Consider the following 23,775-nt stretch of genomic DNA (forward strand, 5'->3'; position numbering starts at 1 on the left):
GAGGTATGGTAACTTGCCAGGGATGACAGCCGAAGAGAAGCAGTGCTGGGATTTGTGCTCAGGGAGCTTGACTCCCCACCTCTGGCTCGTGACCACAGCCAGGTTGCTGGTGGGAGGGGAGGAGCTCTGTAGCCCCTACCTCACAGGCCAGGCAGGTACAGAGTCTAGGCCAGAGGAGTGGACAGATGAGTTAGCAGCAAACCTGGGTGAAAGGGGGTGTGCCTGGGACTCAGATCTGAAACAAGTAGGGCTGTTTGCGCTTGCCTTCATCTTCCCACCCTCTGTGTCAATCTGAAAATAACTTATTTTGTTGTTGATGATGACGATGATAGCAGTTAATATTTACCAAAGCCTTACTGAAATGGGAGGTAAAAATATATACAACTCCCCTGTGCAAGGAAAAACAATGATTCCCTGTAGTTGGTAACTTGCCATAAATATCTTAGCACAATAAATAAAAGTGCTTTAGCCTGTTCTGATGTGAGACAATGGCCCACGGTCCAGTGAAATCCCAATTCAGACTCCCTGTGTGAGGTTGTCTCCCTGGGGGGACCTTGGGGGCCACCAGGGTCCCTGCTGATCTCCACCGATTTGTTCTATGTTCCTTCTGCTTCAGGAGTCCCTGTGCTGAGATCCACTGAACGGGCCACTTCTGGTCTTGTTCCTGGGGCTTTGGAAGGAGGACCTGGCACCTGCTGCTGAAGCTTTGACTTCCTCAGGCCAAAGCTTCCTGGCTTTTCTGGGACCACCACCTGTCCCTGCAGGGCTTGAGTGTCCAGCTCTTCTCTGGATGTGAGGACTCGAGATGGGTGGGCCCGAGGACAGCCCCTGGTTCTTGCTAACCTTCGTGTGGCAGCGCCATATTGCTCTGAGCCCTGCCAAAGGCAGGACTTGTCCAAGGGCCATGGTGTTTCCCTGTTCTGGGATTCTCTGAGTCACTGGGTCATTTCTAATGATGTCCCTGTCCCCAACCCCCTGGTGGGGAAGGGAGTAATGAAATCCTGGTCATTTACTTCATTTCCCTCCTAGTCCTAGAAAGGTCTCTTCTCAATTCCTGACTAGAGAATACAGCATTACCTCTTGGCAGCCATTCCCTGCTCTGTTGACTTTTGTATTCTGGGGGCTCACAGTGTTCTTTGCCTGGGGGAAATAAGGTCATGGCTTAGCTCTGATATTAGAAGAGTACAAGAGAAAGGAAAGAGAGGGGGGAAAAAAAAAGAAACACCTGGATTTCCCAGGGGCAAAATATATTAGGAAATATTTTAAATATTTTCCTTGTAAAATACTGTGTACCAGACATGCAGGATTATTCCTGAACTGTCAGTTACTCCTCATGGCTATGTTGCAGGGTATGTCCTGTCATATTCTGTTTGTACAGATGAAAAAGGTGAGACTCAAAGAAGTGGACTTTCCTGAGGTCTTATGACTAGTTAGTGGCAGAGCCAAGTTTAGAAGTTAAAATTCTAGGGGCACCTGGGTGGCTCAGTCGGTTAAACGTCTGCCTTCATCCCAGGTCATGATCCTGGGGTCCTGAGATGGAGCCCTGCACCAGGCTCTCTGCTCAGTGGGGAGTCTGCTTCTTCCTCTCCCTCTGCCTGCGGCTCCCCCTACTTGTGCTCTCTCTTTCTCTCTCTGTCAAATAAATAAAATATTTTTTTAAAAAAGTTAAAATTCTAAATTCTCAACCCAATCCTATCTGAGGTCTTTGCTGCTTCTCAAAAAGGAGTCTCAGGGCCAAAGTTCTTCAGGCAATGCTCAGTAAAATAAAATGTGGCCCCTTGAATAATTGGTAAAATCCCCAGAGAAAGAGGGATTGGCTCCAGTCAACGTAAGCAGGGGTAAATATGAGGGCAGACCCCTCCTGTCAGAGGGGATCTCCATTCACAGTAGCAAGGGCTGTTCGGGCTTCTGGTTCTCTCCTCTTCCTATGCATATGGAAACCTACATCTTTCTGTTCTCGTTCATTCTTGACAGCAATGATTTTTGCTACCTGTTCGGATTACCATGCTTGACAAAAATGTGGGGTGACAGCCTCCTCCCCACTCTGCTTCCCGAGTTAAAGAGGCCTTTGACTAGCAGCTGAGTTCCTTCTTTGCACATCCTGGTACAGCTCTAACTCTCAGCCCTCCAGTCTGCTGAAGCTCTGCCCTTCTCGGGCTGCCGGGAGCTGTTTTCCAGCTATTAAGGACTGTAGTGCCATATTTGAAAACTCCGCTCTGGCCTTCATTTGCACTGGAGTTGAAAGGCCAAGGCGGGTATCTGGGCACCACCTAAAAATAGCCAGGGTGAAACAGCTTCATGCTCTATAAATTTAGCTTTTATTACATAAGTAGTTCTTGGTATTATAACGTTAACTTTAAATAAAAGGAGGGAGAAAATCCACTTACAATCATACTACTTGCACTTGGATTCATGCCTCCTCCAGGAAGCCTCCCCTGGTATCCTTCTTGTCGACAACAGGGATGTATTAGGTGCTTCTTTCTACTCACATCACCATGTCTTGCTTGAGTGTCCTATATGGCGTTATGACTCTCTGTTTAAGTGCCTGGCTCTCCCACTAGGCTTGGATCTCTGGAATTAATCTTATTCTTTGTTCTATGTCCAGTGTCTAGGACATCCAAGAAGGTCAATAAAGTTAAGATGCCAGCTAGAGGGGTGAGGGCAGTTACTGAAGAATACAAGTCCTGACACTCACACAAATTTCTAAAATCTACAGGATGGAAAGAACATGGAGCCATGAAGTGTGTTAACTGTGTCTGATATGGGCGCGTTGTCTTTGATGTGTTTTGTGTGTGCTAGAGAGAAAGGAGGAGGAGGAGGAGGAGGAAGATTTGGCAAGTCCCACCAGTGGCTGGGAGATCTCTTCTCACATTAGAAGAGGATCAAAGAGCAAGAGCATGAACTTGTAGAGTATGACAAGGGGCCCTGTTTTCTCCTTCTGACCATGTGAGCTCCAGATCTCGTGTTCTCTTCCTCAGCCCACAGCAGGGAAGGGACTGTGCCTTCTTCACACTGGAATTCCTGTTGCCCAGCACGGTGCCTGGTCAGGGAGTAGGTGCACAGTGAACACTTGTGCAGTGGATGGAAGGAATGGGTGGATGCAAGGAAGGAGAAACTTTTGCAATCATGTAACATTCAGGGAGATGAGTACTGAGTCTAGTTCTGAAAGAGGGAAGGGACATGAGTTGGCGGAGATGGCACAGGGGGCTTCATGGTTGAGGGGAGGCAAGCCATTGGGGTCCCCTGTAGGTCTGGATACTTCTAACCAGATGCTGACTCAGAACAGCCATCTTTTGGGGGAGAGGAGGACTGGGGGACTGTGGGAAGTCCTATAATGACACAGGCCTAGAGAGAGCATTTCCCCCCTTTGATTTTGCTTCTTGTCCTCCAGCGCAAGAATTGGACAAATTGCTAAGATTCCTTGAGTCCCTAGGGCAGGGGTGGGGGGTGTTATGGGGGGGGGCAGTTCTAACAAATGAGCCTGGACTGAGGCATGTGGAGTATGGCCCAGAAATATGGGGGTGGGAGGTAGAGTAAATTGTGAGCTTGGAAAGAAGGAAGTTCTATTTTGGGTGCCTTTGAGTCCCAGCCCCTCTCACAGCCAGATCTGAAGCAGACCCCCACCCTCTGCCACTTCTGTGCACTGGCTTACGCTCTTTTTCTGGCTTCTCTCCCTGTATCCTTTAAGACTTGGCTCATTCTCTCCTTGGATTTCTGCCTCTTGATATTCTTGCCTGCATCCAAAACCTCCACCCAGTCTTTTCGAAGGAGCCATCTCTAAATAACGATATCTACAAATAATAATTAATATCTACAATTTATCCCCATTCCCACTATGTGCCATGCGCCCTCCTTAGGAGCTTTGGGTATCCCCTTGTCAGTTCATAAAAAACACATAAAATCATTACTGCTGCAATGTCTGTTTGACAGATGAAGAAACTGAGCCTCAGAGAGGTTGAGTGAGTCAGGCAAGGTCATCCTGCTAGGTGGTGGCAAAGCCATGGCTGGAGACCCAATTGGCCTGTGTCTTCTCTTCCCACAGCTGCGCAGCCCTCCCTCTGAATCAGACACTCTGGGGGTGGGGCTCACTGAGCTGCATTTTAACAAGCCCCCCAGGAGATTCTAGAACTGCTGCTTTCACTGGTCTGGCTCCAAACTGGCTGAAAACCCCCAAGTCCACTGATATTTGGAGAAAGCTGATCCATTTGTTGCCATTACCCATCCTTACAGTTCTGTCTGCTGGGCATAGGCGAGACGTTCCTGAAGACTTATTTCCCTGGTTGTGACAGAGAAATGATCTGACACTTAGAGAGGACATCCCCAACTTCTCATTTCCAGAAGAGGGTCTCCCCATGGTAGTTATGCAATCCTGATGGTACCTTAGCATCCTGGGGAACTTTTATAAAACATCAATGCCCTGGGTCCCTCCCCAGACCAGGCCAGCTTCTCTAGGGGTGGGGGTGAGGGCATGAGAGGCTCTAACGTGCCTGGGGGGAAGGCGGGGGACAGCCCTGGCTGTCCTCTCTCAGACCTCATCCTTTCCATCACTTCCTCAAGGGAAGAGGCGAGGCATCTCTAACCAGTGACTCTAGAAGTTATGAGCTGGGCCTGCCAATACTTCCTCCCTTTTCTGGGATCTGCCACCTACAGGGTGGGTGCGTATGGCCAGTTCTGGGAGATGAGATTAGGAGCCCACTCCTATGGGCGGTCCATGGTCACCCTTCTAGGCCAGTGACTGGACCTGTGAGCTGGCCCCACTGGGTGGGATGTTGGGTAGTCCATTTGGCCAGAGATATAAAGCCATATACTTGAACAGCTTTTTCAGAGTGTGGCTGACATTGTGATACTGTGACCTCCATCTGTCAGCTTCATGCATCAGTTTCTCAAATGGTTGTGAGCTCAAGCAAGGCGAGGCAGATTTTACCCAACACCATGTATTTGACAGAGTATTGAATTCAATGAACTGGAATGAACAAGCCAGCTGGTTAGTTAGTGGTCAGTAAACATTTGTTTCATCTGAATCAAAGCCAGGCCCCCTATGAACACCACTACACCTTCTTGGGACTGATCTCCCAGCCTCAAACCACCTCCACCACCAAGCACTCTCATGCCTGATAGTTAACTTTTTAAACCCCACTTCACTCAAACTTATCAGTGCCACTGACTTTCAGTAGGGTCTTGCCAAGGATCTATCAGTAGCTGAGAGAAAAGCAAACAATTTAGAATTGGCTCCACTTTTTTTTTTTTAAAATAAGTTCTCACCTAATGGGATGCTGCTAGTCTAGGGACATTTTGAGATCCCCAAGCTAAATGAAAACAAAAAGGCAGGTGAACTCTGGCTTTAGGGAATGCCCTGGGACAGTTGGCTGAGTGGGAGAGACCTCTTTCGACCCAGATGTAGTCCAGTGTTTTTCAAATTAGAATCGCCAGGGGAGAGAGTTACAAATGCCAGAGCCCATAGGGTCCATACAGCAGTTCCAGTTTTCCCTTGGGACTGAGAGGTCCCCTTTGATGTGGGACTTTCATTATTATAACCAGGACAATCTACGGTAAACTGGAATGGGCTGCTTACCCTCGTGGCTGCCCAACGCACACCCAGAGATTCCGTTTTAGTTGGTTCTTGTGATCCAGCCATTGATATTTTCCAATATGCCTTGTGATTCTACTATGCAGTGAATTGTGAGGCAACCCTGGAGGATTTGATTACAACTTGGAAAAGAAGGGGTGATTGTGAAAAAGGTTGGTATAGATATTGGTGTAAGAGGAGGCAAGAGCACCTAGAGTGAATCAAACTACTTGCATCCTCGGTTACATGGGGAGCTTGTTAGAATGCAGATTCCCGGGTCCTTGCTGACTCAAACTCTGGGAGAAGGGCCCTGGAACCTGAATCTTTGCTGTTCCCTTAGGGTGTCCTGTCACTGGAGATCTGCCGAGGGTGGGCAATCCAAGAGCTAAATCGAGGAAGGAGAGCTGAGAACCTGGATGTGCTCCTAGCTTGTAGCTTGTTGGTGGTTTTGGCCTGAGGCCAAGAAGAAGGTAAACGGGCACAGGTGGAGGCTCAGCCTCAGCCTGGGCTGGGAATCAGCCAAACCGGTAAGAAAGGGTGGATGCCTTGAAGAACTGGTTCCAAGCTTAGAGCATGCACCAGCTTACCAAATGAGCCCAAGGTGAGGTCAGCACTGCTGCCAGCCAGATGTGCAGGACTCTGATGACCCCCCACCCCAGCTCTATTACCACATGGCCACACTCTGCATGTCTGAGTGTGGCCTGAGTGTCCACATACCAGAGCAAAGGTATCATACAGGAAGCATTTCTAGGTAGACTCAACTGGGGATCAAGACTAATCGGGTAATGTATAAAGTAGAGAAGAGAACAGCATGTGTGCATGTTTGCTGTGGGGAAGAACAGAGGCTCTGGATAAACTGTCAAAACCTGCCTCTGATCTTGGCTCAGTGGATTATGTGACTTGGGCAGGTGCTTTGACTTCTCAGAGACCACACTCTCCCATCGCCACCCTCCCCCCTCCTCTATTGCCTTGTCTGTAAAATTACGATGCGAATATCCACTGCTAAGGATTTGTTGTGATAACTGAGATAATATGTATAAAATTCTGGCACACAGCAGTATTCAAGACAAAGGAAGAGTTAATGATGATTCTGTAGTTTTGAACCTCAGGACTGTGGATCCTTTATACCAGTGGTGGTCTGAAGGGATTTGGAATCCATTGAGAGAAAATTGGTGGGATTGTGTGAGCACATCTGAACAGAGATGTGGATAGCTGGACATATGGAAGTAGACACTGGAGACAGGTGGATTTTGGGGTGACCATCACTGAATTAGTCTGAAATAAGGACATGGAAGGTTTGTTTGGAGGAAGACAAGGTTAAGAGAGAAGGATGGAGGTCCGAGGTACGATCCTTGGCAAGGCCCAGCACATCTGCTGTGTGCCAGGCTCTGTGCAGGCTCCTGGTAAACTGTGTGGCACTGTCCCTGACCTCAAGAAGATCACAGCCCAGTGACAGTGGCTCTAACTTGGGAAACAATAGCAGCTCCGTGTGATGTTTGATGGTGGGAGAGATGCAGGGTGCCAAGGAGGGGTTCCTAACCCACACCTGTGGGGAAGGGAGTGTGGCTTGCCCTGTGAGTGGCCAGGAGCCTGCAGAGGGCCTGAGAGAAGCTGCTTCAGACAGGGAGAAGCAGCTGGTTGAAATCAGAGGCATAGAGTGTGGAGCGTTGGGCCAAGTGTCAGCATCTCAGTGTTCTGAAACATCATAAGGAGGGAGATCTGGAGGAGGGGTGACTGGATGGAAGGAAGAAGTACCCAGAAGTGCAGTTCTAGGGGTAGGTGGTCATGGGCCTCCATTACTGGGCACTGGTAGGGCAGCTGAGGTGCCCTGATGGTCATTAAAGCCCCTTTGGTGGAGAGAATCAAGGCAGAGCTTGCAAGGATGTCAGAGTCGAAGAAAGCTAGCTTAGAAATGGGAGAGTCCACACAAAGACTGCTCCCTGGGCTCGTGGCTGTTGGGAGGGCTGGCCTGGCTTCCGTAGCCTGAGGTCCTGGAGCCTGGGTCTCCATTCCCCTGGAGTCCCATTCCTCAAAACGTGGAGAGGAACAATATCTTTACACCTTTTATGCGAGATGCCTTTCACTTGCAGGAAGGAGGGGGAAAAGAGACACAAACAGGAATGAAAATGTCCTGAGTTTTGTCTGGGAATACCAAGATGTGATTTAACCATGCAGGTTTATAAAGGAGCATGCCTCTGCCCCTTGCCAAATGTCACTTGAGACACCTCTTGAGGGTGTCTGACCAAGGTCTGGATGCCTTTGACCTCCAGTGGACTCTGGAAGAGAAAAGATTAAAGCATCTGAATTTATGGAGTTTGCTATGAAGATTTACTTTTGGGGAATTAATAACTTTCTCTCTTTTTTCTACCTCACTTCCACCCACTTTCATTAGATGTCTTTCAATCCGGAAGAGGACCTGTGGCATACATGGCGCTGTGCCAAGAACCATTCCTATGGGGCGCAGAGCCTAGATAAAGGAAAAAGTTCATTGGTGTAAAAAAAATAATTCAAGTTAACACAAGAAATCAAATAACATAGGGTGCTGCAAAGTGGTATATGATGAAGTGTCCTATAAACAGAGCAGACTAAGAGTGCTCAGAATGTATTTTAGAGAATTCAAGTAAATTAGGATGATCAGGAAGGCTGCCCATTGAAGGTAGGATTTGAGAGGGAATGGAGAACGGAGAGGAAGCAGAGGTGGGCATGGGGACCATGGCACGGGGGAAGTACTGTGAGCTCAAGTGTAGCATGAGCTCAGTCAGTTTTTACTATATGTCCAAGCTATCACAGTCTCTTGCATTTAGCATCTGTCCCACTGCAGAAGGCCATACAGTCTCTGTGCATGTGTAATGTAATACCACACTGATATGTCTAACGATAGGGTCAAGAATTCAGGAAATACTGCAATTTATTTAAATCCATCCACTCTTATCAAGATCTGCTGCGCGTGCTGAAAGAGCCCCATGGGGGGAATTGGGGATACGAGCGGAAATGTCCATGCTCTCTGGGAATTTCAATCCCGTGAGCAATGGGACATTCAGGGAGGAGGACAGCATGGTTGGAAATGAGGGGATGCGGTGGAGTGGAGAGGTGAGGTGGGGTACAGAGGAGAGATGGGGCGAGAGGCAGTCTAGCAGTTACTGAGCTGCCCATCAAGGCCGTTTGGGCAGGAAGCCACTCCAGATTAAAGTAACTTGTCTCTGTTCCGTCCTGACCATCCAGGGACTGTGGGTAACATTTTTGGAAACACACAGGGCGTGGCTGGCTGGGCTGCTCTTCCTGGGAAAGGCTCCCTGAGCTGGCTGCCAGAGAAGATGGGCAGGGCCAGCTGCATGATTTGCGGGGCCCAGTGCAAAATGGACATGCGAGACTCCTTGTTAGAAATTATTAAAGATTCAGGACGACAGCAGGAGAACCTTATGGCAAACATGGGGCCCTTCTGAGAGTACCCAGCTCACATGCCCAAGGGGCTGGCCCAGAGGAGGGAACGGCCAGGACCTTTCTGTGACTCAGTGTGTGTGGTAAGATGATGGGCCGGGTTGCTGTCTGCGGCTGGGGGACAGGGTTTCTCTGTACGAGTCGTCCGGGTTGTCCCCTGAGAGTTGGCATGGGGTGATGGGGAAGGACTGGGGCACCATAGGAGGCCTCCATGACTGTGGGGGCACCTATTGTTTACAGGATGCTGCCATTTACACCCTATCTCTGTGCCACGTGAAGGCTATGTTGGAGTTTGGGAATCGACCAAACTGAGACTCACATTTTTTATGAACTTTACTAGCTTGGGCCAGTTGCTTACCTTCTCTAAGCCTTCATTTCTCTGTAAGTAAAAACGCAGATCATAATATCATCTTTGCAGGATAATTAAGTAAAAATAAATGTGCAAGTTTGAGCTTAACCTAGTTGGTTTTTTTTAAAGATTGTATTTTTTTATTCACGAGAGAGAGAGAGAGAGGCAGAGACACAGGCAGAGGGAGAAGCAGGCTCCATGCAGGGAGACTGATGTGGGACTCGATCCCGGGTCTCCAGGATCACGTCCTGGGCTGAAGGTGGTGCTAAACCACTGAGCCACACAGCCTGCCCCTTAACCTAGGTTTTTTTTTTTTAAATAATAAATTTATTTTTTATTGGTGTTCAATTTACCAACATACAGAATAACACCCAGTGCTCATCCCGTCAAGTGCCCCCCTCAGTGCCCGTCACCCATTCACCCCTACCCCCTGCCCTCCTCCCCTTCCATTACCCCTAGTTCGTTTCCCTTAACCTAGTTTTTAGTGAATGTTAGTATCCTTCTTTCTAGAAACATATTGGATATCGTGGAAAAGTGTGGTGTGTGGAATAGCTTGGGGATACATTTCAAATAGCAGAGGCAGAGGGAGTGGATGCCCTATTATAATATATCCCCAGAAAACCCAGTTACATCTGCTAGACACACATACACACACAGATGAATGCACATACATATGTACATATGTACATGTGTATACACACACCTGGGGTTGAATTGGAAGCCCTCCTATGGTGCCCTGGTCCTTCCCCACTGGGTTGGAATGAGATGGTGTGTTATAGGAAAGAGCCCCAGTTTGGGTGTCATCCTCTCTTTGAACCACAGCGTCCTCCTCAGGTAAAAGTCCTGACCTCACTGGGTTGTCTTGAGGTTAAATGAGATGATGAATGTGAATGTCCAGTCTCTGGTCCCTGGCAGGTGTGAGCATCTTTTGAATGGGTCTCTCCTCCCAGGCCATGGTGTGGTGCATGGGGAACTAAAGACAAGATCTCTCATTCCCCATAGTGATACTTCCTGGCAATCATGTTTGAGTAGCTCCTTATAAACTAAGGGGGCTGATTTTCAGTGTATTGCTATTTCCTCTGCCTCTGCCTCTGCCTCTGTACTGGGTCTTCTCTGCTGAAACTTAATCAGTAGAATCACATGTATTTATTTCCTGGAGATAAACACATATACACACACACCACAAATGCACTATACACAAATAGAAATATACCATACCTATCACACATAACCATCCCACACAGCCACCTCTGCATCACAGAGTCAAACCCTCCCCCATACTCAAACGCATGAACTTCTTCTCTACTTTTCTTCTTTGGTCAGTTCTGGGCTTGTGTAGTGTACAAGGGTTAGGTATCTCCAGCTTCCTACCTTACTCAATCCAAGGCATCCCTCCCAATGCCTTGTCCTGAAAATTCCATTTCATGGCCACTGTTCTCAATCCCCCTCATCGTCTCTTCTGCTTCAGACAAACTCCAGGGCTGTAGCCTAGGGTTCGAATGCCCTATTTTAACTCACCCAGAGACCCTGGGCTGCTGTCAACTCAGACCTACCCCCAGAGACTTCCAGATGGAACCAGGTGTGTGTCTGTTGGCATTTCACTGAGCTTCTGACTCCCTCCTCACTCTGCTCCTGAAAGCCCTGCAGCTTCTCCTGCTTTCATGGGCTGAGTGCTGAACCTTAGCCACCACTGTGAGGAGCCTGGGGGCTTGGAGACGAGAAGGGAACAGAACTAGAGGGCCTGTGATGTGCCCAGTGCTGTGCTGGCCTCATGACATGTGCTCCTCCATTTGGTGCTCACAGTGGCCCTAAAGGTGGGCTTTGTCATCCATGTGCCCCCAGGGAAATGAGGCTTTTAGGGACCAAGGAACTTAACCACAGGTCTGTAGATTGCTGGTGGGTGATTCATTGCCTCACTAGCTCTCCTGGTATAGGCATGGAGAGTTGCTTTACTTGTGTGGTCTGGCTGAGATAGAGATGGTGGTAGGAGAGCAATCTATTTTCACTCCCCAAAATCCTCCCTGGAAGGACGAGCCCTGGGCCCCAGGTTATCCTACCCTGAGATAACCCCAGAAATCTTATGTGTGGCCATCTTTTAACAGCCATAGAAAAAAATCTCACCCATTCCCAGGGCTGATTTTAGTTTTATTTTATATATGTATCCTTAACGTGCTGAAATACACCCAATGTAGAATTTGCTGTCTTAACTATATTAACCACAGGCTTAAGGCAAGTATATACTCTTTGCAGTGTACCACCACCTTGCCTCCTGGAAGGTGAGACCAGGTCAGCTGAGGTTTGGGCCTGGGGCGGGAGATTCCTTATTCCTATCTCCCACCTCTCAGGTTTTTCCTAGAATCTTTACAGTAGCATATGATATTAGTAGCCTTCTAGAGGGTAACCAGCTGTAGTGGCCAGAGCCTTGGGTGGTTTGACAGTGTGAGGTGATAAATGGACCTGTTTTGTTTTTCATAACTTTCTTGAGGTATAACTGACATACAGTAAGCTTATATAAAGTACATAATTTGATGTTTTAACCTATGTATACACCTCTGAAACCTCCACCATGATCAAGATTATGAACATGTTTGTCATCCCCCAAAGTTCCCTATGCCCTTTTAAAATCCACCCCCTCCCTGCCAAACCCCACTGCCTCCATAGGCAACCACCCAGTCACCATGGATTAGTTTACATTCTCTCAAGCTTTAGATAAACAGAATTGTACAATATAAATCCTCTTTTTCCTCTGGCTTTCTTTCTTTTTTTTTTTTTACTTCGCATAATTATATTGAGCTCTATCCATATGTAGCGTGTATCAATAATTTGTTCCTTTTTAATGCCGCATAGAATTCTATTCTATGGATAACTATACAATTTGTTATGGATTCACCTGTTGAGGGGCACTTGGGCACCTGCAGTTTGGAACCTTATTATAGATAAAGCTGCTGTGAACATTCTTGAATAAGGCTTTATATAGGCATATGCTTTTGTTTCTCTTGGGTGAATACCAAGGATTGGAACAACCAGATCATATGGAGGTGGATGTTTGACTTTTTGAGAAATGGCCACACTTTTTAACAATAGCTATAACATCATTTTATGTTCCCACCAGCCGAGCAAGAGAGTTCTGGTTCTCCCAAGTCCTCATTGGCATGTAGAATGTAGATCTGATTTCAAGGCTTGGTTGGTATGGAATTTGTGAGGCCCACCAAATGGCCAAGCCTAACAACGAAAGCAAGTGGCTCTCCGTTTCAACTGGGGACTCAAACCAAGGGTTGTAGAATCAGGTGCTCCTGGAGACATTAGTCAAAAACTGTTTGCAGGATGCCAAGAAGGGGAAGAAATATGGGATCAGCATTGGTCCCAGCATGAGACAATGGGAGATTGGACCAGGTCTGGAGTATGGTGTTTGGGAATGAAACATATGTACCCGAGGCATTTTGGAAAAGTGATGGCAGGTATCATTAACAGGAGAGGACATTAGGGATGGAAGAGAAGAACAGTGGAAGGAGACTATGAGCTTGGGAGACCTAGGGGTGAGGGGAGGAGCTGCGTCTGTTTGGTTAATTGCTCCTGCATCCCCAACACCAAGAGCAGCGACGGGCATGGAGGGAGTGCCAACAAGAGTGGTGGTTGAATGAATGAGCGAATGAGTGAATGATGAACTATCAGGAACTCAGAGCATAGGATCCGGTTCAACCAGCATCGTTTAGCACTTCATGTAGTCTGTGGCGCAGAGCCTAGTGTCAGGAGTGGAAGCAGCTCGGGAGAGCATGTAGTTTGCCCTGCTCATTTACTGACAAGGCTCAAAGAAATTATGCTTTCTTGTCCTAGGTAGTCTGCGAGGGCAGAGACGGGACTCAATTCTCAGCCTCTTCATTTGTAGTCTAGGGTTTATCTTCTTTTAAAAATAACATCCTTTTTTTTTCTGTTGAAAATGATAAATGCTCATTATAGGACATTTGGAAAAATCCAGAAAAGTGAAAAAATAACCAACCCCAAACTCCAGCAACTCAAGTATAATCACTTCAGGCTGCCGTGTGTGTGGGTGTGTGCATGTGCGTGTGTGCACGTGTGCGTGTGTGTTTGGATATGTCTCTATGTCCATCTGTCTAGCTAATCAATCCCTTACTTTTTAGTAGTTTGGATGTTTTCAGCCTTTTATTGTATTATGAACCCTGGGATGGACATCTGGTCCTGATTCTTGGATGGCACCCTGATTATTCCCAGTACTTATCCTACTATAGGATGTCCCCACTAGGCCATTAGTATGAACAGAGTGCTCTGGGTGGAATAGAGGCCCCATTGGAATGGAGTTCCACAAACATTCCTCATACTCAAACATTTGTACTTCTAGCCATGTCAATGCTTTATTATGTTTATTTGTTTGATTCTCTCCCTTCCCCACCAAACCAAGCTCTTGTTTACCATGGTATTTTTCCAGCCCTTAGCATGGTACTTTGGTGTACAGCAGCACGTATTTATTAGAATGCATGAAGGAACAGATGAAATTGTATAAACAAGAGTGAGGGACAGGTGAGGGGTCACCTGGGTCTACATTTTCAATTGCATTTGCCTTCTAGGGGTCAGCTCAGTTCCTATTCTCCCCCTCCCCCTGGCTCCTACCCTGGAGAGATGGAATGTGCCTGTGCTCCAGGATTTATGTCCAGCTAAGCCCTGAGGCACATGCAGGGCCTTTCCTGGTGTGAATGCAGAAGGCCTAGCAGGATGGCAAGGAGGGCACCACGTCTGAAGAAGACTCAGCTCGGGGCCCAGAGTATGACCATGTGCACAGCCTAGCTGGGGTCCCAGGGCTGGCTGGCCCTGGCGACACCTCCGGGTTCTGCTTTTGTGAGTGACTGAATGCTTTTGTGCTGGGCCCCAGGAAAAGAAGATCGGAAGGAGTGGTCAGTCGGGAGATCGTCCCAGCCGGGGGCAGTCTTGAATGGTGTGGGTTCTCAGCATGCTGGGATGCTCTGGTGCAGGAGCTACACAGGAAGAAGCCATAGGCTATCTTCCCCTGCACTCTTTCAGTAAGGACAGCACCATCTGTGTGAACGGGAGGAGGGGCTTGGCTTCCCGGAAGTGGGAAGGGGGGAGGCGACCAGTGTCACGTGTAGGGTGGTTTCCCTTTGGCTGGGTGCCCCAGACCTCTGGCTCTAATGGGTAGCAGAGACTTGGTGTTGAAATTCCTTCTTCTCTTTTACTTCACAGCTGTTGCCCAAAGAGCTCCCCACCACTCCCACTCCATCTCAGCCCATGTTCTTGTTTTCTGTGCCCAGTACATGTCTTGCCAAAACCCCCTCATCAGCTCACACACATGCTGGTGTGCACACCCCTCCGTGACATCCTCAGCATCCATCCCTCCCCCTCCCCCCATTTTCAGCAGTCCCAGGCCTCATTAACTCTTACTCTGACACAGCTGTTGCCTAGATCTTCCTTCTTCTGTCCCTCTTGCCTGCAATTCCCTCCATCAGGGCCATCAGAAATTGCCTGTTTGCATCCCAGCCCTGATCTGAATTCCAGCTGAAGCTCTCCTTGCTATAAGCCAGCCATCCATCCTTCTGTGGTTTTCCTTAACCTGGCATTCAAGGCTGTCCGTTATCTGGTCTGGACTTTGCTTTCCACTGCCCCTGATTAGGTCCTACCTTTCAGCCTGGTAAAACAATAGCTAACCCCCAAACAACATGCATGTTGTGGAACTGTGTGGGTCTACTTATACATGGATCTTTTTCAATAAATATATTGGAAAATTTTTTGGAGATTTGCAGCCATTTGAAAAAACTTGCAGATGAACTGCACAGCCTGGAAATATCAAAAAAATTAAAAAGTAAGATGTGTCGTGGATGCATAAACATTTTGTAGATGCTAGTATATTTTATCATATGCTACCATAAAATATATACAAATCTATCATAAAAAGTTAGAATTTATCAAAGCTTGCACAAACACAGACCATTTGTGGTGCCGTTCACCGTTGAGAGAAATGTAAACAAACGTAAAGATGCCGTATTAAATCGTAACTGCATAAAATTAACTGTAGTGCATGCTCTACTGCTGTCATCATTTCAAAGCCACCTCCTGTTGCTATTGCGGTGAGCTCCAGTGTTGTATCTGCTGAAAGCCCCGTGTGACACTAATCATCTCCGCGTGAACAGTAAATCGTGAATAGCAAGAAGTGATCCCTTGCGGTCCTTCCTGTTAGTAATGAAGTTTGGGGGAGTCAAACGTTATATGTGGATTTTCTACTGGGAGGGCAGTGGAATCCGTGTCGCTAATGCCCGTGTTGTTCAAAGGTCAGCTGGACTTCCCTTTACCTCTTGCTCAACTTGAGGTTTTTCTTGACACCCAAGTCCTCACACTAGCATATCTTTTTTTTTTTTTTTTTTTTTTTTTTTTTTGTGAATTTCTTGGGCTTTCATGACATGTGCCAACATCTTTGTTTCCTCCGAGACTCAGCTTCAATGCTGTGTCCTCTGGCAAATGTTCCAGATTACCCTAGCCAGAAGTCACTTCTCCCCTCCTGCTCTTCCAGGGCCAGACCCTCCTCCCTTCCCTGGTATCCTGGGTGCTTAGGCCCAGGGCCTGTTTGTGCACATGCCTCCCCAGCAAGATTGTAAAGTCACTGGGGCTAGGATTTGATGTTGGATTCATCCAAAACACCCAGAAAATTGCTTTGTACATGACTATCACTCAGGGCATCATTGGATGAATGAATGTGTGCTTGACTGTGACGCAGGAGAGCTATCATCTCCTTGTTTTCTAGCCTGGTGAGACAAAGAGACCTATCTCTCTTGATCATTTCTGAAAATGAGAAAACTGATTGGAAAATCCACAACTGCCACATTACACTCCCGAGTCAGAGAGATGTCATGTTGGGGAATTTTTAGTTTTGCTTTCCCAGAAAGACCCCAATTCTCTTTATCTCTTCTCTGCTGTCTGAATCTCCCACCCTTCAGCCTACATGGAGGGGACCGTTTACTTTTGCTTTCTTTGCCTTTCCCAGAGCAGAGGGGGAAACCGTAATTTAGGCGGTTACTAAAAATAGCTCCCCCAGTCCTGGAAAGAGAGCTTGCTTATTTTTGAAAGTGCTCCCTGCCCCCCCCCCCCCCCCAGCTCAGCCTGAGGCTGTCACTACAAGTCAGATGCTTCTGAGCACTGTCCTGAGGCTGGCTGGGAAGTCACAGGACTGGGCCTGGTCTACTCTGGGGTCTGAGTGCTATCTGGGAGATGGACCAGCAGAGAAGTAGGAGGAGATAAGGGGTCTTGGTGCTTTCCATTTCCTGTCCTAATCACATGGGTCTCACTACCAGCAACCTCTTGGGGAGCACCACATGGGGACAGTGCACCAGATGTGGGATCTAGAGACGCAGGTCAAGTCTGAGGCTCACACATCACATCTTTCCGAGCCTCAGATTTCCTCGTCTACACAAGGGGGTTGCAGTGGTCCTATTTACCTTGCGGGGTGTGGTGAAAGTCTGAGGTAAACCTTGGCCATGGTAGGTGCTCAATGGATGATGACCATGACTTTGTTATGATTAGAATCACTGGATTTAGAGCACAGCCCTCTGTTTAAACAGGCAAGGCAGCAGGACACATGATAAGCCAGTATGATACACTAAGTTGAACCATATGAAATTGATTTTATAGATTAAACATAATCGAATACTGTCACTTATATATGATTCAAGTTAATAACACAGAAATCAGCAAATTTTCTATAAAGATCCAGGTGCCGTAGACAATACTTAACATGAAGGGGTGAGGCTGCATTTGAGGAAAACCGTATTTATAAACATGGGCTGAATTTGGCCCCTGTAATACGTGCCAGCCCGTCATAATATGTCAGATTCATTCTTACATAGAGTGAACTTTCTATGATACATAGAGTCAGTGTTCAGGTACCTTCCCAGTTATAACTGTGGCTTATCTGTGGAGTTCCTGATGGTGACACTGTTCTAAGCTCCTTATAAATACTAACTGATTTAATTCTCATGACAGCCCAGTAAGGTACCTGCTGCTATTATTTCCCCACTTTGTGGGTGAGGACAATGAGGCTCAGGCTGAGTAACTTGTTTGGAGTACCGTGCTTAGAGCGGATAGCAGTTGGACAGAACCCCACCAAGGGTCAAGTCTGGTGTCCGCAATTCAGGCTGCTTCAGGTTGGACAGAGTGGGGTGCAGAGACAAGGTTATCAGGGACTCCAAGCCTGTTTGCTGCCCACAAAGCAAACTCTTCAGGGCCTTAAAGTAGCAGCAGGCATGGTAAGAGGTGGGCAGTGGGGAGATGGGTGGGTAGAGGGCCTGGGGTGGAAAAGCACAGACTCTTCTTTGAGGAGCTAGGCCCTGGGTCATGGCCTTATGTCTGGGGCTGTTTCCTAGGTGACCTCCAGGGACACATGAAGGGTCAGTATATAGGGAGGAATCTCTGGCCTGTGGAACAGGAAATTGTTTACATTCCTTATGTTCCTTGTAGTATCTCTGGGGAATTCTGGGCCCCATTCCCAGACCAGGACTCAGGGGACCTGGTAGAGAGAGGGGGGCAAAGGAACAGACACCCCAGGATGCCTGAGCTTTACTGTCAAACCAAGGTCCTTGAATACCTTGCTGATGCCTGTTGCCTATTAATTTAGCCACAAATTAATAGGTCATTGGTCAGGACTTTGGATTCATGCACATCATGCTTTTTCTCTTTTTTATGCTGTTCCCCCTGCCCAGAAAGCCTTTTCTTACCTTCATACCTTTCCTTAGTTCTCTCACCTCTTTCAAACTGGCTCAGTGTCACCTCCTGGAAGCCTTTTCTGATTTCTTTTTCACGCCCCAGGCTACTCCCAGGTCCCCCTTCTGCCAAGACACCTCTCTCCCTAACCCTTCTGGCTTCCCTACCAAAAAGGGACCCTTCAAGGAAAGAGACCTTACCTTATTTGTTCTTGTGTCCTTACCACCAGGATGACCCCAGTGTCCAGCTGGTCTCCATGGGCTAGAAGCTGGTTGAAAGCATGTTGTTTGAATGTGACATCACTGTTCTCCAATGCCTGTCCTTTCCCCTGTAAGATGTGGCCCTTGGGCAAGTTGGCTGAGCTTTGGGAGTCTTCATGTCATCTCTAGGAAGGAACAGTGATGTGATTTGAGGATTGGGGGGAATAAATAAGGTAAAGCAGAAAGCTGCTGCATAGTGACTGGCTCCAGGGAGACACTTTGCAAGTGGCCATAGCATATCCTTGCCCCTGTCACCCCTGTGCATGGAGGTAAGGGAAGGGTATAGGAAGAAGCAATATGAACAGTCTAAAGCCACAGTATTGGCCCCAAGTACTGAAGGCAGGGCTTATGAATCAGAATCTTAGGTTCTGCCACAAGAGAGCTGAGCTTGAAGTTAGAATATTTAGTTGTGAGTTTCAGCTCTGCCTCTTAGCAGCAATGAGCGCCATTGACAAGCCATGTAACTGCTGGTAATATCATTATAAACCTCAATATTATTATCTGTCAGGGGGGATAGTAATAATGACCTCACAAAGTCCTTGTGAGGCTGACATGAGATTGCAGAGCTGTGAAAATACTTGGCCTAGCTCCTAGGGAATGCTCAATCATGAATTATTGAGTCTGGATCTATAGAATGCTTGAGAAAGTTCTGAGCAGGGCTCAACTTAGAGTATTTCTTGGGCATGTGCCAAGGGGCTTAGCAGTTTATAGCTTCAGAGTCAAGCAGTCATGTGTTCAAATCCTAGCTATGCCACTAACTAGCTATGTGTCCTTAGGCAAGTTACTTAATGTTTCTGAACCACAGTTTGTTTTTTAATGACCCCTTTAAGATGATGCCTCCTATCTCAGAGAGTTGTTATGGGGATGAAATAACCCAGTCTCAAGTATGTACCAAGTCTCAAGTATTAATATTATTCTGCTTTTACTTATGACTTAGGAACAGGCCTTAATGATATAGGGCTTTTGAAGTCCTAGTTAGGATAAAAACTGGTGTATAGAGGGCCACAATTTGGGGGTAAGGGTTAGAGTTTTCATCTTTACAAACCAAATGGGAGTGCTACACTCAAATGATAGGAAGTACTTCCTGGCTTGGCCTGGAATGTGGGAGGAGTGCTCTGTGCAGATGAGGAGAGCCCCTGGGGAAATCTTTGGGAATGGGATGAAGCCAAATGGTATGACTGACCAGGCCCTTGGGTCTTCAGTCAAACCCTCTTTACACAGAGGAAACCGAGCCCCAGAGAGACATACCATGGCCCCCTGACCCATAACTGGATAGTCCCAGAGCTGGGACTCGCCCTTGTCTCCTGAGTTAGGTATGTTTTCTTTATGATGTGGAAGGATGTGAGAATAAGGAGGTGAAGTCTGGCAGGAGCCAGAGGACTGCAGGAGACCATTGAAAGGGGCCTTACAGTCCTCACGGGAGGGCTAATGCCTCATGACCTGACAGTTTGCTGTTTTAGGCCAGTTGGTCTGTGGGCCTGGGAAGACCTTGATCCCACAGGGACAATAGGAGGGGGCAAGGAGACAGAATGTGAAGAGCATGGAAGTGTTGATGTTCAGTGAATCTTCACGGAGAGAAAGGTGGATGAGGGTGGGGGTGGGTTAAATCCCTCTGCTGGTGTTAAAATCCACTGGGTTTCGTTCTGTTGTTGCTTCTCATTTTTCCATATTGCTTGTCAGCTGTCCTTCGAGGTGGACCCTTCTATTGTTTCTCTTTGTGAAGTGATCTTGCAGAAAGGAATAAGAGGGGCTGGGCTTCTCCTTGGGCTCCAAGCTGACTCTTGTTGGAAGAGGAAACCCTCATCCTTGGCCCCTTCCCCTTTCTACTGCCAGTCCAGTCAGGGATGAGAGTTCCCCCTTCCAACAAGAGTCAGCTTAGAGCCCAAGGAGAAGACCAGCCCTTCAGTTCCAGACTTCCTGGTGACTGAAGGCAAAGCTGTGTGGCTTCCTAAATCAGGCTGGACAGATTCTTACAATGCCAGGCCCTGGTTCCAGCTGTGCTTGAAGAGGGCTTGTGGTGGCAGGCTCTGTCTGGGTAGGGTGAGCTGGCAATAATGATAATGAGCACAGCAGCAGTGCTGACCTCCTTTAGAGAGTGCCCAGTGTGCTCCAGATATCTTATCTACTTTACTGCATTGATTCTTCACAGAAACCCAATGAGGAAGGTGCTGTGATTATCTTGGTATCATAGAACCTGAGGCTCTGGGAGGTTAGGACCTTATGAAATGTGCTTAGGGTCACCCAGTTGGGGTGGGAGGGCAAAGCCAGGAGTCAAATCCCAGTCGTCTGACTTGGAAGATTGCTGGGGTGAAGGAGGGCTTAGAGTAGGTTAGATGAGAAATGGGGGCGGTGGGAGCTGGAAGCCCTCCTTCTCACAGTGGAGAAGAAAGAAGCCTTCAGGATCTCCATAACCCTCTTTTGGCCCAGACAGCATCTTCAGGACTGGAGATATTTCTAAATGAAGCTGCAGAAATTGGTCTTCACTGGTGGAGAGAAGTAAAAGGGGGACTGGGGCAAGATGGGGAAAGGGTCCACTGACATGGGAAGATGAGATCTAGACCACAGCCTGAACACTGGCATCTTGGGTTTCAATCTCAGCTCTGTTCCTGGCTGTGTGACCTCAGATAAGACTTTTCCTCTTTTGATCTCAATTTTCTAATCTATGGTGAAAAGCTACATGCGTTCCAGCTGAGAGTCTGTGGTTTTAGACTTGAATGTTCACGTGAGGCCCTAAGAGACTTAAGAAAGGGTCACTGGGAGTAGGGCATCCTCAGGAACATCGGCATAGTGGGGATCTGTCAAATAGGCCTTCCCTTAAAAGGGCAAATATGCACCACTCCCCCTGGTGCTCAGGCCCTTCTCTGTGGGGACAGTACTTCTATTTGGAAGGTCAGTATCTCCATCTCCTGTCCTCCTGAGGCCACACCACCTCACTCCCCGTACTGAAGGAAAATGTTAAAAAGTATATAATGACAAGTATGGCATGACACCAACCAGTCAGAGCGTCATGGCTGTAAACAGCTGGTATGAGGCTGTAACAGGATGTGCCAACTATATGCCAATCCTGCCCCTACTCTTGATTGTTACTAGGAAAGTCTGGCTTAAGAGCTGAAGAGCAAAGACAGAAAAGAGGGAGACTGGGGAGTGAAAAGTTGAAGAAATGAAGGCAAGAAGTGATTTCACAGATCCTCCCAGTCATCAGCCTGTCCCTCCCCTGAACCTCATCATACTGTCAACTCAGCCTCACTGTGGCCTCTGGGAGTGTCCTTCTCATGCTTTGTGCCCTGAAAAAACAGCTGCCAGCTGCCAGCTGCCTACCAGAGGCTGATGAAACAACAAGGACCTGGTCTGTACTCTGCAGCATTATCCCAAACTTGACAATAGGCAGGTGACCCCCAGGTGACAATTGGTTGACCCCAATCTGCCTGCAGAATGGTACTTTACTAAGCCTGATAGCCAGAGACCAGGGCTTTGTCTCCCCCCTCTTGGCTGAGTGGCTGTCAAGTCCCATGGAAAACCCAAAAGCCTCCTTTTGTCTTTCATTTTCCTTAGCTATGAGCCTATTTTGGGTCTTTGCCCCCATGTGCCAGGATTGCTGAGTTATCCCACTGGCTTCTTCCCCTCTTCCCAGCCTCAGCACTGTTGCCTTGTTCCTTATAAAGTTTTCTGATTGCTTATCGACTGCTTGGAGTCAAAGATTTCAATTACTGTTTCTTGACTTATTGATGAGGGCCTCTTTTTCATGAGTACAGGCCATTTCCCAATTCACCAAGAAATATGTATTGAGCACCACTAAAGCATTTTATTAGCTATAGAAGTGGGAGGAGTTTCAAAAAAGCAAGAAGCATGGCCCCTGCCCTCAAGAAGTCTTCGCTATAGCTGTGGGAGAGCCAATCTGTAAACACACAAAAAAATAACCAATAATACAAGGCAGCCTCACTGTGTTATTTGAAACTCTCCTGGGTCTATTAAAAAGCCTGTCACAAAGTTTATAAAGAAAGATAAAATGGAGCCAGTAAAAACTCTACAATGACAATTAAAATGTATCATGACTTATAGGAGAGGCCTAATCAGATTAGACTGTTACAAGCTAGATTGTCAGGGTTTAGGAAATAAAACAATGTTCTCCAGAAGTTACCTTGGGTTCACTAGGAGCAAGTTATGACACATTTATCTTTTTATGATAAGGGTCTAGAGCTCCATTCTAAGGAGTGCCCTAGATTTGGCATATCTCAAATTCCACAAGGCTTCAGGAAAAGTCTCATATGGTGTCTTTATAGAATAGAGGGCTGGATAAGAGCTTGGGTTCATGGATTCCAAGCTGGCTGAAGGACTGTTCCTTGAGAGTGTTGATGACATGTTTTTTGGCATTCCCAGATGAGGCAGCTGTGCCCTTTGGGTCTGTCTGTATCTTTGTAGTGGTCAACATTTTTAGCAATGGTATGGGTAAAGACCATGAATATATTCTGATAATCTCTGTTAATGATCAAACCTAGGAGAAATAGCTTAGAGTCAAGACTCAAAAATATCTTGACCCCTTGTGGGTATGCATCCCAAAGCACTGAAAGCAGGGACATAAAGAGAGATTAATACACCCATGCTCATGGTGGCATTATTCATAATAACCAGAAGGAGGAAGGAACCCAAGTATCCATTGATAGGTGAATGGATAAACAAGACATGGTATATACATGCAGAGGAATGCTACTCAACCTTAAAAGAAAAAAGGAAATTATGACACATGCTATAGCATGTATGAACCTTGAAGACATTGTTCTAAGTGAAATAAGATGGTCACAAAAGGATAAATACTGTATGATTCTACTCATGTTGCTACTTAGAGTAGTCAAATTCCTAAGTGACAGAAATTAAGGTCGTCATCAGGGGTTTAGTGGGGGGAGGGAAATGAGAAGTTATTTCTTAATGAATGCAGAGTCTCTGTTTTGCAAGATGAACAAATCATGGTGTTGGATAGAAGTGATGGTTGCACAGCAATGTGAGCACATGTAATGTCACTGAATTATATACATAAAAATGGTTAAAATGATAAATTTTGTGTTATGTGTATTTTATAATTTAAAAAATCCTGACCCAGACCTGTGCTAATAATAGGGGAAAGAGCATCCTTTTTATGTGAAAAAAAAAAAAAAAGAAGATATACAAGTGTGACTGGGCAGCCGTGTTGTGGGTAAGCTTTCCTGAACACACCAGGTTATCTGAAAGCGTATTTAGGAACCAGTAGTAGTCAAGGGTGGTTTTAGCCCTTTTGGAAAGCCTATGTGCAGGTTGTTGGGCTTAATCTATCTGGAAGCTCTGTGGCATCAACAACTAGGGCTAGCCAGCGTTCCTCCTTGAGCTGGGGCACCGTTGAATCAGGCTCTCCCAGTGGCAAGCTAGAAATTTAACATTTTCTGTTACAGTGACCGCTCAACTGTAGGGTGTTC

At 47.0% G+C, this 23,775-nt stretch overlaps 1 protein-coding gene across 8 annotated transcripts in view; it reads left to right on the forward strand.

Moving 5' to 3' along the window:
- DAAM2 (dishevelled associated activator of morphogenesis 2) overlaps nt 1–23,775 on the forward strand; it is a 115,127-nt gene that overhangs the window by 37,602 nt on the left and 53,750 nt on the right. The gene's annotated exons all lie outside the window — the stretch shown is intronic.

This window comes from Vulpes vulpes, chromosome 1 (assembly GCF_048418805.1).
Source record: "Vulpes vulpes isolate BD-2025 chromosome 1, VulVul3, whole genome shotgun sequence".
Lineage (NCBI taxonomy): Eukaryota > Metazoa > Chordata > Mammalia > Carnivora > Canidae > Vulpes > Vulpes vulpes.